This window comes from Heterocephalus glaber, unplaced genomic scaffold (assembly GCF_053883595.1).
Source record: "Heterocephalus glaber isolate CG9 unplaced genomic scaffold, H.glaber_assembly_v1.0 deba00000896, whole genome shotgun sequence".
NCBI lineage: Eukaryota > Metazoa > Chordata > Mammalia > Rodentia > Bathyergidae > Heterocephalus > Heterocephalus glaber.
The window spans coordinates 863,881-884,252 of record NW_028258170.1 but is presented as its reverse complement, the minus strand read 5'-3'; the positions used below and the strand labels follow the sequence as shown (position 1 = coordinate 884,252).

The 20,372-nt window shown below is 36.4% G+C and overlaps 2 pseudogenes; both read right to left on the bottom strand.

The window, feature by feature from the left end:
* Positions 1–3,366: 3,366 nt before the first annotated feature.
* Positions 3,367–18,202, bottom strand: LOC110347367 (olfactory receptor 4A47-like; annotated as a pseudogene).
* Positions 18,203–18,330: 128 nt separating this feature from the next.
* Positions 18,331–19,866, bottom strand: LOC101699014 (olfactory receptor 4A5-like; annotated as a pseudogene).
* Between the last annotated feature and the right edge of the window lie 506 nt (positions 19,867–20,372).

Below are 20,372 nucleotides of genomic sequence, written 5' to 3'. Positions count from 1 at the left end.
GTTCCCTTATAATTTTGAAGCAATTTTTCTTTTCCTGGTCACTAATTCCAATCTTCTTATCTTCTATATCTGAAATTCTGTCTTCACATTGGCTCATTCTGCTGTGTAGACTTTCAATGGAGTTTTTCATGTCCTGGAAATCTATTTGCATCTGTTTTATGGATTCCATTTGTTTCCTATGTTGGGATTCCATCATGTTCCTCAACTCCTCTCTAGATTTATTAATCATGTCTTGCACTAGGGACACACTTTCTTCTGTTATCTGAGAAATTATTTCTGATTTCATTTTTTCCAGATCCCCTTTTGTTGCCAGTTCAGTGGGTCCAGGTGGTTGAGTATCAGAGTGTTCCATCTCATTTCCCTTTGAGGTTGCTGTAGGTGATCTGGAGGTCTGGTTTTGAGACTTATTTATGTGTTTTCTCATTTTGACCGGGGCGGGGGGCTGTTAGGGCCTGCACAGATTACCTCTTCAGAGCTGGGTGAGGTGGGACAGGGGCCAATAGCAGCAGTAGGGATGGTGACCTAAAAGTCCTTTCCTGTGGTCTGGGAGAAGGGGGATGGATGGTGGCTGTGCAGCCCCTTCCTCTGGATCAGGAGCAGTGGGAGGGATGGTGGCCTGGAAGCCCCTTCCTCTGGGCCAGGAACAGCATTACAGAAGGTGGCCCAAAAGCCCTTTCCTCTGGGCTGGGAGCAGCAGGAGGGATGGTGACTGCAAATCCCCTTCCTCTGGATCAGGAGCAGTGGGACAACGGCTCAGAAGCCCCTACCTCTGGGCCAGTAACAGTGGGACTCAGTATCTTGGTCTGGTGGTCTGGTGTCCTCTTCCTCTTTGTAGTGTGGAACCAGCTGGCTGCCTGTCTGTAGTGGGGTGATTCGGTGTCTTCTGTGTGACTCAGGACTTCTATAGGGCTTGCACAGACCCTCCTGTGTGCAGCGTGCTGAGTCAGTGTATTTCTCATGACTGGGGACCTCGGTAGGGCCTGGGCAAACCTGCCTGTCTGCAGTGGGCTGATTCTGTGTGTTCTGTGCAACTCAGGACCTCGGTAGGGCATGCACAGACCTGCCTGTCTTCAGCAGGCTGATTTGGCATGTTCTGTGTGACTCAGGACCTGGGTAAGGCATGGGGAGACCTGCTTGTCTGCAGTGGGGTGATTCGGCAACTTCCACATGACTCAGGACCTCAGTAGGGCATGGGAAGACCTGCCTGTCTGCAGTGGGCTGATTCTTAGGGATTTTTATTTATCCTTCTTTCTGAGTCACTGCAGATGCCAGCGAGCATCCACCCAGAGTCTGCACTGTGCTGCTAGCTCCAATCCACCATGATGGTTTTCTTTCAGATCATCATTTTATAAAAATATGACATCAAACAAATTGCCTGTATGTCAGCAATGAAGAGCATTTCCCTTTGGGAAGATAAGGAACTTTTAGTTGTTTTTCTATGGATCTCCTATGTTCATTAATTTTATCTTTTATACTTTTCTCTTTATGATTATATTCAAAATTTTAGCAGCTTTACCTCAGACAAAGGACTACTATCTAGAACATATAAAGAATTGAAAAAAAATCAGATCCCCCAAATTCAAAGACCCAATTCAAAAATGAGCATCTAAATGAACAGACATTTCTCAGACAAGGAAGTAAAAGCAGCAAACAAATATATAAAAACATGTTCAACATCACTGGTCATTTGAGAGATGCAGATGGAAACAACACTGAGATTCCACCTCACTCCAGAAAGAATGGCTGCTATCTAGAAATCACCAAATAAATGCTGGCAGGGTTGTGGGGAGAAAGGAACCCTTCTCCATTGCTGGTGGGAATGCAGACTGGTGCAACCACTGTGAAAGTCAGTATGGAGATACCTCAAAGAACTAGGACTAGAGGTCCCATTTGACCCCGCTATTCCCTTGCTGGCTATCTTCCCAACAGAATTAAAATATCATACCACAGTGATATATGTGCACCCATGTTCACAGCGGCACAGTTTGTAATAGCTAAAGCTTGGAAGTAGCCCAAGTGCCCATCAACTGGAAACTGGATAAAGAAAATGTGTCTTTTTTATAAAATAGAGTAGTACTCAGCCATAAAGAATGAAAAACTAGAGTCATTTATAGCTAAATGGATGCATATTGAGGCCATACTCTTAAGTGAAATAAATAGGACACACGTGTAAATACCAAATAGTTTCACTAGTGTGAGAAACTGATAGTATAAACAAGGGTTAAAATGATTAAAATGAATAATTGATAATTTTAAATAGGAAAAAATGTCCAAAGACAAAGGAGTGAAGGGAAGGGAGGGGGAAAGGAAAAGAAGAAAAGGAAAAACTATGAGAAAAGAAAAAAAATGGAAATGAAATCTATGTAAATAGGGAAGGGCAGAGCAGTTGAAGGGTGCACAGCTAATGGGGGAAAAAATTTAAAAAGTAAAAATAGAAGAGGGAAGATGTTCAGGAAGAGGGAAGGAGCAGGAAAAACATTCTTAAATGTGTAAAGATAATGTGTGTTGATGCTTTATTTTTTTTACCATAACATATATATTCCACTGAGGTAAGTTCTTAAGCAGGCAAATAAATATATAATAGGGAGAAACTTTCATTTTAAATAGAAGAACTTTAAAAAGCATGAGATAAAGAAGGACTATTGGGATAGAAACCTGTGATACATCTAATAAATTTCCTTTTTTAAAAGAAAAAAAAACTTACCCATATTTCTACTGCAATGTAAGCCTAGACAAGAAGAGAGAAGAAAGTAGGGCAAATGAGTGGAAGAATTAGGATTTCCTGGAGCTCTAAATAAACCCATCCTTTCTTGCCTCAAAAAAAAATAAATAAATAAAAAATAAAATAAAATTAAAATTTTCTTTCCATTTGACTATAACATGCTTAGTAATATGGAAATTATATATTTACAGTGTGTTACAAATGCAACATATATAGTTCAAGTTGAATACAATATATTAATATTTTTGAAGAAAAAAACACATTTTTTTCTTATATTGCTATTTCAATATCTGTCGTGGAAACTATTAATCTTTAAAATGAATAAATTTAAGTAAGAAACAAATATATTATTCATTAAGTTAAAAAATTACAGTATTACAATATTAATTATGGCACATACATTTATAGACTCAACAGCACCATTTTATACTAAAAATTATTTTTCTAACAAATTCTAAGAGTCATTAATTATATGTTTATTGTCGGAAAAATTCACAGGATAAAAATTTTCCATTGTGGAAAGTTATTGAATCTAAACAAAAATTGAAAACAATGAAAAAATCACTCCATAACTCCCCTGAAGAAGCAAAAGGTCAGGGACATATGAGATACATTTCTCTGCTAACACATGTTTATTTTCTAGTTCAGAGCTTCTTAGTGGCATTTTTCATGTCTGCATTTCTCAGAGTATAGATGAGGGGGTTCAACATTGGGGTCATAACAGTGTAAAACACAGTCAAAATTTATCAATGGGTAAGGTACAGGGAGGTCTCACATGCAATGCAAGGAACAAAGAAGAGGACTACCATGGTGATGTTGTAGCCACACATGGACAAGGCCTTGCACCTCCCTTCCTGACTCAGGTACTTCAGGGAGTGCCAAATGACCCCATAGGAGAAAGGCAAGAGTGAAAACATGACCACACAGATTGTCCCATAATGGCCACCACTGTGAGGCCAATAACGTAGGTTTCAGAGCAGGCAAGTTTCAGTAGGGAGTACATGTCACAGAGGGAGTGGTCAATGACATTGGGGTCACAAAAAGGAAGATTGTAAAAACAAATAATGTGAACCACAGCATGCACAAAACCCCCAACCCAGGGCAACACCAACAATAGAACACACACTCTTGGTTCATAATGGTCAGATAATGCAGGGGTTTGCAGATAGCCACACAGCAGTCATAGGTCTTGGCAAACAGGAGCAAAATCTCAGCACCACCAAAGAAATGTTCTAAAAGTATCTGAGTAATACAACCTTCAAAGAAAATGGTTTTCTTCTCATGGAGTAAGTCTATCATCATTTGTGGGGTAACTGTGTTAGAATAAAGGACATCCATAAACGATAAGTGGCCAAGAAAGAAGTACATTGGGGCATCGAAGGGTGAGCTGAGCATCGCAGTCAGGACAATGTTTAGGTTGCCTGCCATTGTCACCACATATATCATTTAAAAAATTGCAAATAATATTTAATGACCCTGGAGGCTTTGAGTGAGCCCCAAGAGCAGAAATTCAGTCACATTTTTCCCGTGGTTCCATACATCCTTCTGTGTGTCCTTGTATCATTTCTGAGAGCAAAATTATCTGTAAATGTATTTATTACTAGTAAACACATAATATTTTAGGATAATTTATTTCTTCCATAAATAAGCATTATGGCTTATGATATTATAGAACTATTAGACATTATAACAATAAAAGGTTTATTAAAGTGTGGTGCCCAATCTTAGCAGTCATAGAGAATGTTAATATCAGAAATGAGAAATTAGAAATATGCAGGGAAAGAATGGATTATGAAATGTAAAGGGGTATGCTACAACAAGCCTTCCAACTGTGATCTGATAAAATTATATGTATTTATTACATAATAGACAAATATAAAGAAACATGAAATATTTTATGTAAAGGGCTGACAAAATTTCTAGGTAATAAAATGTGATTACTTTTTACATTCTTGCAGCAGAAGAATCTTCCCAACTATCAACAGAAATTTCAAGTAAACACTTTGCAATTTCAAAAATTTATCAGAGTGTGATAAATGATACCCTAAATTAATAGATAAAAGTAGTTTAGAGAAGATACTTAACATTTAGATGACATAGTTATTATCTAAAATAAGCAGGAATGTGTAAGAAATTAATAAATAAAAGATAAACCAATAGCAAAGTGGACAAATTATATAAACAAGCAACTAAATGAAAACTACACCCACATGACCAACAAACACATGCTAGGATGCTGATATTCACCTGCAAATAGAGAAAACAGAATGAAATACACAGATACCACTTTGTATATGTATGTCAGACATCAAAAGTGGCAAAGCTTTCAAAATGACTAGCAAAAATGACAAGGGTATTTTCTTACAGAATGAATTGTATAATGTTGGAATATTATTTACCATGTATATTGGAAATAAAGTTATAAATACCTTTCATCATGACAATTTCATTTTTGGACATCTATTGCATAGCTATTAATGTCCTGATATATGCACAGCAGATTTGTGGCATATTTATAATGGCATTTAACAAAAATATAAAAACAAATGTAAGGTGAATTCTAGCAATGGTCAAATAGAACACAGAATCTATCAGATAGAACAGATATTTAAGTGGATTAATTATATTTATGTCAATACTCTTAGAAAATTTCCACATTACTGTTGAATAAAAAGGAAACATAACACTACATATAACATGATACTACTATGAAAGAAAAATCACCATGAATTTATCAACTTATAAATATTTCCATGTGGATATATGACCACAGGGACAATGAAAGTGTACATGTGTTGTTATAATCGTGGTTGATTCTTGTGGTATTGAGGCAGAGAGAAGCCAGTGGTTGTGTGTTAAGGTTAAGATGACAAGATGGGTGGATCCAAACTGTAGAGAAGAGAAAGAAGAGAAGCAAGCAAAGGGAATGGAAGGCAAGAGAAGGGAAGGGAAGGGAAGAGAAGGGAAGGGAAGAGAAAAGAAGAGAGAGCAAGCAGACCAGTGACAGACAGAGAGAAAGATTTCCCACAAGAAATAAAACCTATACCATATCCAGGGTCAAAATTCACTAGCCCAGTTTCCTCTTAAAATAATCCTAGTAATTACAGTTACTCTCTAAGTATTTGTTGACACTTACTTCAAATCTGACTTCATGAATTCTGTCCTGCTTCCTCTTCATAAACATGATTATCTGTCTTCCTAACTATGGCACCAGTTTATGTATGCAGTAGATTTTATCTTACTTTGTAACTATTAAGAACACTGCTTCAGCCAGGGATTTAGCTCAGTGGTTTCGCTGCCTGCTGCGCAAGCGCAAGAACCCGAGTTTGATCCCCGGTACCAAAAAAAAAACAAGAACACTGCTCCTGCAATTCTCCCTTCCATTTCTTACATCATCAATTTTCTTTCTTGTATTGCACCATTCTGCCCATATATTTATACAATATTTCTCAGAGTTTATGCAGTATACCTCAGTGTTAAAACAATCTATCCTTTGGTCCCATATCACTTTGAAACAAGCCTACCACCCTCAATTTTCTACTCCTCTTATACAATGTACTTCCATATACATTGGAAGTCCAATGGTCAAAATGATTCTTCCTCTTACTTGAGCCAGGATTAAAATAAAAGCTTGCTTATTCAAATATGTCATTGTGCTATTGTTGTGCCCAGATTTCGAGGTCCCTAAAGACCACCAAGGAGCCGATTCCGATGTAAACACACGAGGGTCATTTATTCAAGCTCGAGCAGGGACTCCCAACCGTCACCACCGCAGCGGGTCAAGATTGGGAGCCCTGACTCCAAATCAGCAGGGGTTTTTATAGTAGTTACAGCAAGGTTCTAGATTGGCAATTAAACCTGATTGGTTGTGCCTTGCGCACCCAAGCTGCAAACGGTTACACCTGGGACATTGGGGTAGCTGTTGCTAGGGGACAGCTGAACACTATCACAAGCAGGTGTGCAAAGTACACCTTGTGGTTTTAGGTCTCATACTATCTACATTTATTATATATGTCAATTAAAATATATTTTATAACATATATGTTGAGTGATTATTATAATTAACATATATAATTAATATATTACTTACATGTAATATAACACATATATATAACAATGGGATTATAGTATATATTTTTGTGCATCGCATTTTGTTTATGCATTCATTAAGAGATAGAATCTTTAGTGTTCTTATATATTGATTCTTGTGATAAATGCTGCAAAGTTAAGATTGCTTTGAGATAAATTTTTTACTTGTTTTGGATAAATACCTAGAAGTAGTTTTGCTGCTTGATGTTGTAGTTCTACTTTAAATTTTGAGGGGAACCTCCATACAGTCTTCTATAACTGTACCAGATGAGATTTCCAACAACAGTGTACAGGATTTCTTTCTCCACATCCTCACCAAATTTGTTATCTTTGTCTTTTTTATAACAGCTACTCTAACAGATGTGAGGTCATATCTCCCTGTGCTTTGACTTGGATTTGCCCTGACAGTTAGTAACATTGACTGCCTTTTTACATAACTCTTGGCCACTTGTATGTTTTCTTTTGAAAATTTCTACTGACATACTATTCTCACATCTCCTTCTTTATTTACTTTTTTTCTTGCAATTTAGTTGCTGACATTCTTACATTCACACTATGTAAAACATAGAGCACAAAGAAGTACAAAAGAAAGAGTACAAAGACAAAACTTTATTGGAACAAAAATCTGTATTTAGAAAGGAACTCACAGAAATAACCAAAATTTACACCAAAATTTAGGGAACTAAATCAGCTCATAGCAAAAATAAGGAAATGGCAAGAATGTTCCTGTCAAAGATGTTCATAATGGCAATGTTGCTGGTGACAGCAAAAATAAGCCAGCAATAGAAGCAGCTGGTTTTGCTTCTCAGGTGATTATTCTGAAATATCCAGGCCAGATCAGTTCTGGCTGTGCCCCATACTGAATTGCCACACAGCTCACATCACTTGCGAGTTTGCTGAGCTGAAAGGAAAGATGGATCACCGCTCTGGTAAGAAGCTGGAAGAGGGCCCCAAATTCTTGAAATCTGTGATGCTGTCATTTTTGACAGGGTTCCAGGCAAGCCTGCATGTGCGCAGAGCTTCTCTGACTATCCTCCTCTGGGTCGTTTCACTATTCATGATATGAGACAGGCAGTTGCTATGGGTGTCATCAAAGCAGTGGACAAGAAGGCTGCTGGAGCTGGTAAGGTCACCAACTCTGTCCAGAAAGCTCAGAAGATTAAATGAATATTTTCCCTAACCCTGCCACCCCAGTCTTAATCAGTGGTGGAAGATGGGTCTCAAAACCATTTCTCCCAATTGGCCATTTAATAGTGAAAGACCGCTTAATGATAACAATGCATCATAAAAGCTTCAGGAGGAAAGGAGAATGTTTTATGGACCATTTGTATTTTTTTGCGTGTGGCAGTTTTAAGTTATTAGTTTTTAAAATCAACACTTTTTAATGGAAGCAACTTGACCAAAAATCTGTTACAGAATTTTGAGACCAATTAAAACAATGTTTAATGAGATAAAAAGAGTAGTGCAGTGAAAAGTTCAATAACACAAAATGTTTTTTAGAGGGCAAACAAAATTGACAAACACTGGACTAATATAGAAAATAAAGAAGATAATTCAAGGAAAAGAATTCAGAAAAGAAAGAGCCCACATCACAATAGATGCCTTCAAAAAGATAAAGATTGTAAGGGATTGTCCAGAGAGAGTATTATATATAGCAATAAATTGGCAGTTATTCAAACATCTAAGAAATGGACACAGGACTGAAAACTTAATATCAAATAAAACCCAAGCCAGATAAAATGGTCTAAGCAGACCAATAAAACTTAAGATTAAATCAGTAGTTGAAAACCTCAGAGAACAATGTCAAGGAGGAGATATTCGACTATATACTATACTGTGAAACTATACAGATATTGTTGAAATAAATGAAAGGAAGTTAAAACACAAGGAGACCTGCAGATTCAAAGAACTTTGTAATAATAACCCATGGATTTTCTTGTACAAATTGACAACCTTGTTCAAAGATTTTATGAAAAGACAAAATAACTAGAATATTCACAATAATTTTGAAAAAGAATAATGTTGACTATCTCATATTAATGGATTTCTACACATAACAGTAAGTGTAGTAATGGAGAAAGGGTACATATATAGATTATTCAAGCAGATTAATTTCTTGGAATAGAAATAGACATGAACCCTAGATGATTCTTTTGTAACTGCAGAAGAAAGTCACTAGAGAAACAGTTCTCTTTTCAGGAAATAGTGCTGAGGTGATTCGGTATCCATCTGTGAAAAGTGAACTTTGATCAATCATTCACAACATAATCAAAGTCAACCAAAATGATTTGCTTTTCAGTGCCTGTGAGGAGTGAGACCCTACATGGTGCTTTTGAGATTCTTTGGTTGTCTTAAAGGGGATGAATATATCGCTGATGAATGGAATTAAATAGGAAGCGTCAGTAAGGTACTGACCCTGACTTCTCATAGCATCATACACCTGACAGTTTTCCTCTCTCAGTAAGAAAAGTGATAATAGTTCTCTTTAGCCAGATGGAGGAGGCAGCCAGGATCTTAACACATTTCTCAAAATTGTGTTGCTAAGAAATCCTCTGTTATCAGTACCAGATAGATACACATTTCTTAAAAAGGTGTCAAGGTATACTTTAGGACAACAAAAATAGTTATAATGGTAAGAAAACAAATATCATGTGGAAAAATTGGACAAAGATTTTTGAGCAGAAATTTCTCAAGATATACAAGGCACAAGCTTCAGCCAGAGGCTGGCCATTCCATCAGTAAGGGCAAACAGATTCCAGGGAGCAGCTGTGAGGCCCAGACCCTCACAGTTGCAGACAGATCCCAGCCAGAGCTCTGCCCTGACCCCAGAGGCTCCTGAAGACCCACCCAAGCCAAACTCCCACCCAGAAAAGAGCTGCACAGTTGCACAAGCTTCAGCCAGAGCCCCACCATTCCATGGGTAAATGTGTGCAGATCTCAGAGAGCAGCTGTGAGGCTCAGACCCTACCAGTTTCAGGCAGATCACAGCCAGGGCTCCACCCTGACCCAGAGGCTCCTGCACACCTGCCCAAGCCAAAGACCTGCCAAAAATGAAATTCACAGGTGCACAAGGTTCAGCCAGAGGCCTGCCATACCATTGGCCATGGTGAAGGAATGCCTAGAAAAGAGCCTCACATGCACACAAGCAGTACCCAGAAGCTTGCCCCCATACCTAGGTAAATGCATGGAGATCCTAGCCAAAGCCTGTGCAGACAACAGGAACTGGGGTGCACAGCCACCAGTGAAAGGCCTTCCAGCTACATAGGGGGCCCAATGAGAGACATGCCGGATACCATCCCAAGAGTGCACAGGCACCAGCCAGAAGCCCGCTGAGACAACAGGTCAGCTCAGGATCTAGAAGGTCACCAGTTTGAACCCAGAAATTGATGTACCAGTGAGCAGCATATTAAAGGCTCCTTGATGGCTTGCTGAGAATTGCAGACCATTGAGTGAGCAAAAAGTCACCTCAACAAAGGCACAGCAGGCTGCATCTGTTGAAATGAAAAGACACATAAACAAGTCTCAAAACCAGACTTCCAGATAACGTAAGGCAACCGCAAAGGGCAATGAGATGGAACAATCTCATACTCAACCACCTGGACTCCCAGACCTGGCAACATAAGTGAATATGGAAAAAATGAAATCAGAAATAATTTCTCAGATAACAGCAGAGATTGTGCCCATAGTAAAAGACATTATTAATAAACCTAGAATGGACACAGATTAAAAAAATAGAGGACCTGAGGAACATGATGGAATCCAAACATAGGAAACAAATGGAAACCATAAAACAGATGCAAACAGATTTCCAGGAGTTTAAAAATTCCATTGAAAGTTTACACAGCAGAATGAGTCAATGCAATGATAGAATTTCAGATGTAGAAGATAGGATTGGAATTAGTGACCAAAAATTTTTTTCTTAAAAATAATAAGTGACCACAAGAAATCAATCCAGCAGCTACATGGGGCAATGAAGAATAACATCAGATTGATTGGAGTCAGTGAAGAAACAGAAGAGAGTGCCAGATGACATTAAAAAAAATTGTTCACAGAATAAATGGCAGAAAACTCTCCAAATAGGGGAAAATAATTTCACATAGAGATAAATGAGGCATATAGGAATCCAACTAGCCATGATACAAAAAAATCTACACATACTACACAATAGTTAAGATTCCAGAAGCCCAACAGCAGAATAAAATTCTAAAAGCAGTTAGAGAAAAGAAACAAATCACATACAAAGGAAACCAAACAGGATCACAGACGACATCTCAACACAAACCCTCAAGGCAAGAAGCATATGGAGTGATGTATTTCAAGCCCTAAAAGGAAAACAGCCTCCAACCCAGATTGATGTACCCTGCAAACCTATCTTTCAAAATTGATGGAGAAATAAGATGCTTTCATGACAAAGAGCACCTTAGGAACTTCAAGAATACCAAACCAGCACTCCAAATAATATTAGACAAATATTAGCAGGACAACCCCCCCAAAAAATATCCTAGGAAAAGACAATCAGTATTACAGCCCTAGGAAGCCTAGCAGAATGAATCCATCAGGCACAAGAAGTAATTAAATACAAAGTGGGAGAAACCAACAAAAAGAAACAGTCATGACAATGAGTAGTCAATAAGTATTAGTTACAACCATCAAAGTTAATGGTCTCAATTCACCAATCAAAACAAATAGAATGGCAGAATTGTCAAGAAGCAAGATCTAACAATATGCTGAATATAAGGAACACAATTAAAAAAGAAACTCAAAGACTGAAAGTTCAAGGGTGGAAAACAATACTCCATGAAACAGGAACCCCCCCAAAAACAGGACTAGCTATCCTCTTTGCAGACCAAGTGGATTTCAAACCAACACTGATTAAGAGAGACACAGAAGGACACTACATCCTTGTAAAGGGAACAGTCCAAGAGGAAGAGATGACAATCATTAATATATATGCAGCAAACACTAATGCACCCAACTATATAAAACAAATATTCATCTACATGAAAAATCATATAGACACTAATACAATAGTAGTAGAGGACCTCAATACCCCTCTGTCACAAATATATAGAAATATTATAACTGAATCAAACTCTTGTACAAATGAACTTAACAAATGTTTACAGTGTTCCACCCCACAAAAATCAGAATACACATATATTTCAGCTGCACATGGGTTATTCTCTAAAATACACCACATACTCATTCATAGAACATGTTTAAGTAAGTGCAAAGGAATTGAAGTTATCCACTGTATATTAAAGAGGATAGTGTGATGAAGTTACAAGATCAATAGCAAAAGAAACCACAAGAATTTCATAAACACATGGAAATTGAACAACACAGTTCTGAATAACCAATGTGTCACAGAGGAAATTAAAGAAGAAGTCATACAGTTCTTACAATTAAATGACAATGTCAATACAACATATCAGAATCTATGGGACACAATAAAAGCATTCTTATGTGGGAAATTCATAGCAGTGAATATTCACATTAGGAAAAAACAGTGAGCTCAATTACACAAACTGATGCTGAACCTCAAGCTTCTAGAAGAAGAAGAGCAGAACAAACTCAAAGCTCATTCAGGGGAGGATATTATAAAGATCAGAGCAGAAAAAATGCAATGGAGACTAAGAGAAAAATACAAAAAATAAATGAAGCCAAGAGTTAGTTCTTCAAAAGAATAAATAAAATTAACAAACCCTTAGCCAGTCTGATTAAAAACTGGAAAGAAAATGCCCAAATCCATTCAATTATGAATGAAAAGGGTGAAATTACAATGGATCCAGCAGAAATCCAGAGGATCATCAACACCTACTTTGAGAACCTATATGCTAATAAGATAGAAAATACAGAAGAAATGGACAGATTCCTAGATACATGTGAATTACCAAAGTTGAACCAAGATGACCTAAAAATTCTAAGTGACCCAATATCAATGAAATTGAAAATGTAATTAAAAACTTATCAACTAAGAAAAGCCCCAGTCCTGATGGCTGCGCTGCTGAATTCTACAAGACATTTAGAGAGTAAATGCTGCCAATACTGTTTAAACTCTTCAGTGAAAGTGAAAGGGGAGCAACACTGCAGAATTCATTCCTGGAAGCAAGCATCACCTAGATCCCCAAAGCAGAGACAGACCCAACAGCAAAAGAGAACAATAGGCCAATCTCACTAATGAACATAGATGCAAAAATCTTTAATAACATACTGGCAAATAGAATACAGAAAATCATCAAGAAGATCATATACCCTGACCAAGTGGAATTCATCCCAGTGATGCTTCAACATATGCAAATCAATAAATGCAACAGAGTATACTAATAGAGACAAGGGCAAAAACCATACAATCACCTCAATAGATACAGAAAAAGCATTTGACAAATTCCAATGTGCATTTATGATAAAAACTCTTCAAAAATTGGAATAGACTGTCTCTACCTCAATCTGATAAAATCCATCTATGAAAAACCAACAGCCAATATCATAATAAATAGTCAATAAGTGTAATTCTTCACACTAAAATCAGCAACAAGATAAGTATATCCACCATCACCACTCCTGTTTAACATAGTTTTGGAAACATTAGCCACAGCAATTAGACAAGAGATAGAAATAAAAGGAAAACAGATAGGAAATGAAAAAGTCCAATTGTCATTATTTGTAGATGACATGATACCTTATATAGAAAATACTAAAAATTCCACCAAAATTCTTCTACACTTAATAATCAAATTCAGTACAATGTCAACACACAAAATTCAATAGCTTTCCTGTACATGAAAAACAGACTCACTGATAGAGAAATGGGGAAATCAATTCTTTCACCATAGCATCCAAAAATTGAAATAGCTGGAATCAACCTAACCAAGGAAATCAAAGACCTCTACTCTTAAAATTATAGCAATCTGAACAAAGACATTGAAAAGGATATCAGAAAATTGAAAGACATCCTTGCTCCCGGAAGAATCAACATAATGAAAATGGCCATACTTCCAAAACTGCTATATAGATTCAGTGCAATCCCAATTAAAATCTTAGCAGCATACTTCACAGACCTGGAGAAAACAATCCAAAAATTCATTTGGAAGAAAAAAAGACCTAGAATAACAAAAGCAATACTAAGCAATAAAGACAAGGTTGGGGGTATCACATTCCCCAACTTGAAACTATACTATAAAGCCACTGTGATTAAAAAATCCCAGCATGGTACTGGCAAATAAACAGACCTGAGGACCAGTGGAACAGATTAGACGATTCAAAAACAACTCCAGACACTCTCACCAACCTCATCTTCCATAAAGGAGCCAAACACCCTCACTGTAGGAAAGATAAACTCTTTAATAAATGGTGCTGAAAAAATCAGGTTTCAACTTGCCAAATACTAAATCTAGACCTATATCTCTCATGATGTACTAAAGCAAAACTGAAATGGATTAAAGATCTAAATATTAAAACATAAACACTGAACTGGCTGGAACAGAGGTTTCATAGAACTTTTGAAGACATTGGTGTAGGAAAATATTTTATGAACAAAACCTCAGTTGCCCATGGACTAGCCCAAACAATCAACAAGTGGGATCTCTTCTTAATAAAAAACAGAATAAAGAGACAACTCCCAGTGTGGCGAAAAATTTTTACCAGCTGTCCCTCAGACAAAGGTCTACTATCAAGAATGTATAAAGAACTTAAAAAAATTAGACCTCCCAAATTTAAAGACCAATCCAAAAATGGGCCTCTCAAATGAACAGATATTTCTCAAAGAAGTTGAAATAGCAAATAAGCATATGAAAAAATGTTCAACATCACTGGTCATTTGAGAGATGCAAACAAAAACAATCCTGAGATTCAACCTCATCCCAGAAAGAACGGCTGCTATCTTGAAATTAACCAATAAAAAATGCTGGTGGGGCTGTGAGGAAAGAGGAACACTACTCCACTGCTGATGGGAGTTTAGACTGGTGCAACCCCTGTGGAAATCAGTATGGAGATACCTCAGAGAACTAGGACTGGAAGTCCCATTTGACCCAATTATTCCAATTGTGGGTATCTTCCCCAAAGAATTAAAAGAATCGTAACACAATGATATATGTGCACCCATGTTCATGCCAGCACAATTCATGATAGCTAAAACTTGGAAGCAGCCCAATTGCCTATCAACTGAAGACTGGATAAAGAAAATGTGGGGGTTTTTTAGTAAAGTGGAGTATTACTCAGCCATAAAGAATGAGAAAGTAGAGACACTTATAGCTAAATGCATGCATATTGAGGTGATACTATTAAGTGAAATAATAGGATACACATGTGTAAACACTGAATAGTTTCTCTAGTGTGATAAAGTGTAAATAAGGACTAATAAGTTATTATAGGAAATGTGAAATAGGAAGAAAAGGGGCAAAGGGGAAGGGGAAATGGGAGGTGTAGGGGAAAGGAAAGAAGAGAATAGAAATAATATGTGAAAATGAAAAAATGGAAACAAAGTCTTTGTAGATAGGGAGGCAAGGAGGGGTTGAAAGGAGGGCAGGTGAATGGGGAAAAAATAAGAACCAGGAGAGATTATGTAAAGGTGGATATTTCCAATGATGAATGTCATTATATTGTATACCTTAAATGCACCAATAAAATTAAGAAAGAAAGAAAGAAAGAAAGAAAGAAAGAAAGAAAGAAAGAAAGAAAGAAAGAAAGAAAGAAAGAAAACATACAAATAGCCAGCAAGTGTATGGAAAAATTCTCAATTATCATTAATGACAGAAGAAAAAGAATTAAAACCATAATGAAATATCACCTGATGGCTATTAAATTGCGATCAAGAAGAGTTAAAAGTGATTTTGAAAGAGGTGTGGAAAAAGGGAAGATTTGAACAGTTGATAAGAATGTAAATTAGTACAGCCATTGTGAAAAGCAGCATAGAGTTTCTTCAACATTTAAACATAAAATAAAATATGCAGTCCAACTTCTGGGTATAAGAAGGACAGGAACATCTAATCATTGAAGAGATATTTCCATCATAATGATCATTGAAGTTATATTGACAATTTCCAAATTATGGAATCAACCTAAATGACCCACAAGAAATGAATGGATAAAGAGAACATGGTATATGATGCAATGGAATACTATTTGATCTCTACAAAAGAGGAAGCACTGCCATTTATGTTAAGTAAAATATAGCAGACACAGAAAGACAGATGCTGCAAGATCTCACTTATATACTGAATTTGAACAATGTTGAACTCAAAATGTAGAGAGCAGAGTGATGGTTACCAAGAGCTAGAATGAGGATATGGCAAACTTTTTATCAAAGAATACAAATTTTCATTAGAACATGAGGAACAACTTCAGAACTCGGGTAACTCAAGTTAATGTATTGTGTTCTTGAAAATGGCTAAAATCTTAGACTGTGTTCTCACCCCTCACAACAAATAAAAACCGTATAAGTTAAACTATGGAGAAACTAGTTCAATTAATCATTCTATAATGTATCTTTACTTCAAAATGATGTATGCATCATAAATACATATAATTTTCTTGAACAATTTATAAAATACATAAAAATTCCATGTACAAAATTCATAAAGAAAAAGATTTAATAAAAAAGTAAAAAGTTACTATTTATCAAATGAAATTATAACAGATCTTTTGTAAGTGGGAAAGGTACTAAGAGTTGGAGGGGAGAGGACGGAGAGGAGGGGGAAATAAAACAACTCAAGATGTCTTAGGTACACATACCACCTCCCCATGATGAATGTAACTATTACATAGTGAAAATTTGTACTAACATAAAAAATTTTTAAAAAGCAAAACACAAACAGAAAATTTTGTGAACATGTAAATAGAAAAGAATCAGTATACAGGTTACCCATGAGCTACAGAAATTTAATAATAATAGTGAACCAATGTATAGTTTAATTGGAAAAAGACAAACATATTTGATAAAAAATTATCAAAAACAGATGAAAATATGATTAACTTTGGTAGCAATGAGAAAAAAAATTACCACTAATCCAATGAACATGCAGTATAGTGCCCATTGCATTAACAAAAATATCAAACATCTTACAATATCAAGAATCAGAAAGTATAGAAAGCAATGAAGCAGTTTTGTTGTTATTGTTTTATTTTCTTTTTTGAAGCAATCTCACTATGTAGTTCAGGATGGCCTAGAACCCAATACATAGCCCAGGCTGGCCTTGAACTTGCAATGATCCTCCTGCTTCAGCCTCCCCAGTTTGGAGTTACAGGTGTGCATCATATGTCTGACTGAGCAATGCAACTCTTATGCATTGCTTGTTGTAGCGTAACATAATACAGCATGAGGGAAAATCTATAAAAGTGAATGTATAAAAATCCTACTTAACACCAAGTAATTTCTCTGCAGATGTGCATGAGAAGACTATTTGAAATACAAAAATAGGAAACAACTCTGTTGATCATGGATTGAATGGATGCATCATATGTGGTATACACTCTCAGGAATGAGGTTCAGCAGGGGAACAATGTGACCAGATCTTAGAAAATGAATATTATGGATACAAAATTCAGAAAACTGTGTCCTACATAATATAATTTTAATAAAGGCAAATAATAAGGAAATCTATGTGAAATAATTTAAGAAAATATCCATTTGTATTTAAACTATTTTGAGTTGTTAGTCACAAAAAGGTTAGCATTGCGATAACTGGAAGAGAAATAGAGGACTGGAATCAGGAGGGTCCACACAAACATCTTCAGTGCTATTCCAAGAATATGTTAGCCAAGAGACAAAAATTTTATTAATAATTTGTGCATACTATTGCATATGAATGAAAATTACATTTTAAGTTAACAAAAGATCTCAAATATATATTTAGTTACAAAAGTAAACATATTGATGATAGATTTCTAGACTTCACCCCCTCTTGTACCTACTTCTTTGTATCAACCTGATGTGCTTTAGGACTGGGAATGAAACTGCACTGCATTGGGGACTTACACTACAGGAGTGGATCTTATTGGCTCTTGAAACAGAAGCAAGGAGTTTGGGTAACTACTGAGGTGTTGGATATGTCATTTTGATTGACTTCTGAAACATTTTTATTAACTGTATCCAACCTATCAGATTGTATGTATTAAATATTCCAAAATAAGTTTTAAAAAGACAATTCTTACAAATCAAATGGGATGTTTCAACATAGCAATGAAACTCATTCTATCCTCTTCCTGATTAGTGATGCTCCAAGAGGGTGGCAGACCCCCAAAATCTGTTTTTCTTTATTATGTAAAATTGAAAGACAAAATCTTCATCATAACAAAATAATATTTCAAGTCTATAAATAAGTTATTGATATTAATTACAGTCTTTTGGCACAAAGCTGCATGGAGAACATATTTCTTTACCAATTTCTTCATCTTCATGAAGGCAAAATAAATATCTCACCTTGAAACTATCAGAAAATTGCTAGTAAGGTGTGTTTTAATGAAACATGCTTCCAACTTGGATTATCATGTTTTTCTGAAACAATGTATCTATCCTGTAGTTAAGAACTACGATTTGGTTTCCTCAGGAACACCATCCCAACTAACAAAACATCACTGATGGTGTCTTCAGCTAAAGACAGTATCACCTGCTCTCTAAACACCTGAACTGAAAGTATAGACATTGAGCTGAGGAATGGAAGTCATCCTAAAACAATATGCATAATGCAGATACATAAATTTGGTCTCCTGAAAAATAATGAACAATAACATTTAAAAACTTCTCTTTTAGTCCCAGAAATTTTTCTACACATTAGTCATATTGTTTTCTTGTGAATGTTGCAAATATTAAATTTTGGAAAATGGCTTGTTTTTCATCATTAAAAAGATTGTTAGAAAAAATGATTGTTAGGTTTTTTTCATAAGGCCTATTTTAAACTAAACTGAGAAAAATAAAAGTGAGCTTAGATTTATCTTTACTTATAACATGACAAAAACCTGTGGTTTTTAATGTACTGTTAAGTAATGATTTATTAGATTGATATAAATATCAAAGAATATTTTGTTCTGCTTTCTTCATGGTTTTATAAAAATAAAGGGAAGTATATCTAGAAATTTCATTCAATTGGCTACATTGTCCTTTGTTGGAATTCACTGTTTCTTGTTCCTTCAGGGTTAATAACACATTGAATTCTTACACCAGAGTTTTTCCATAGAATTTTTGATTTCTGAATTTCTCAATGTGTATATTAAAGGATTTAACATAGAATTAACCACTGTATAAAAATGGTTATGAACTTATCAAAGGGAAAGTTGGAGACAGGTCTAACATACATGAAAATACAGGGAATGAAAAAGAGGACAACTACAGTGATGTGGGAGCTGCAGGTAGAAAGAGCCTTGTGCCTCCCTTCCTGACTGTGAGTTTTAAGGGCATTTAGGATGATTCCATAGGAGATGAGCAAGAGGATGAAGATTATCATACAGATGGCTCCACCATTGGCAGCCACAGTGAGGCCAGTGAGGTAGGTGTCAGAGCATGCAAGCTCCAATAATGGGTACATGTCACAGATGAAATGATCAATAGTGTTGGGGCTACAGAAGGGGAGATTATACACAAACACAAGTTGAATCACAGAGTGTGATAAACCTCCAGCCCAGGACACTATCAAGAAAGGGATGCAAACCCATCAGTTCATGATAGTCAAATAGTGCAGAGGCTTACAGATGGCCACATAGCGGTCATAGGCCATTGCCACCAGAAGGAAGACCTCAGCACCACTAAACAGGTGCCCTATAAAGAGCTGACCCATGCAGACTTGGAATGAAATGGTCTTTCTATTGCTGAGCAGGTCAATCAGCAACTTGGGTGAGAAGACAGTGGAATAAATAGCATCTATGAGTGACAGATAGGCAAGGAAAAAGTACATCGGGGAGCCCAAAGAGGGGCTAGCAAGGACAGTCACCACGATGATCACGTTGCCCAGCACTGTCACAATGTAGATGAGTAAAAATATGACAAATAATGCTGTTTTTGCACTGGGATCCTGAGTGAGGCCCAGGAGGAGAAATTCTGTGACATTGTTACTGTGTTTCATTCAGTCTTCTAGAAGGCTTTCTTCAGAAAGGAGAGCTCAGGACAGCAGGACCTGCCAGAAAATAGTGAAGAGGACAATGACACAATCTGACAGAGCACATCATCATCATATCTTCCACAGTGGTGGACACACACTAACAGTTTACTGAGGCTCTATTGTTTTCATTGTCCAAACAGCCCAGTGGATCTTGTTTTACTGATGCTCTTTTCCACAGCATGATTTTGTCTGGCCTACATGTAAGCATTTTTATCTCATAGCCTCAGTACATGTCTGAAGAGTAGAGTGAAGCCATCACAATCATTCAAGGATTTACTACTTTTTAAAATAATGTTATTTCTTAGTACAAAATTTAACAATGGCAAAGAAATGGCTGTTACTTTCTAGCTACCTACTCTTCTACCCATGGAAAGAAGTCTTAAATATATAAGGTAGCAGAACAAGCCTCCAAATTGCTAATACTCATGGGGAGCAATTTTACATATTATGGGTTCAGTCCCACAACTAAC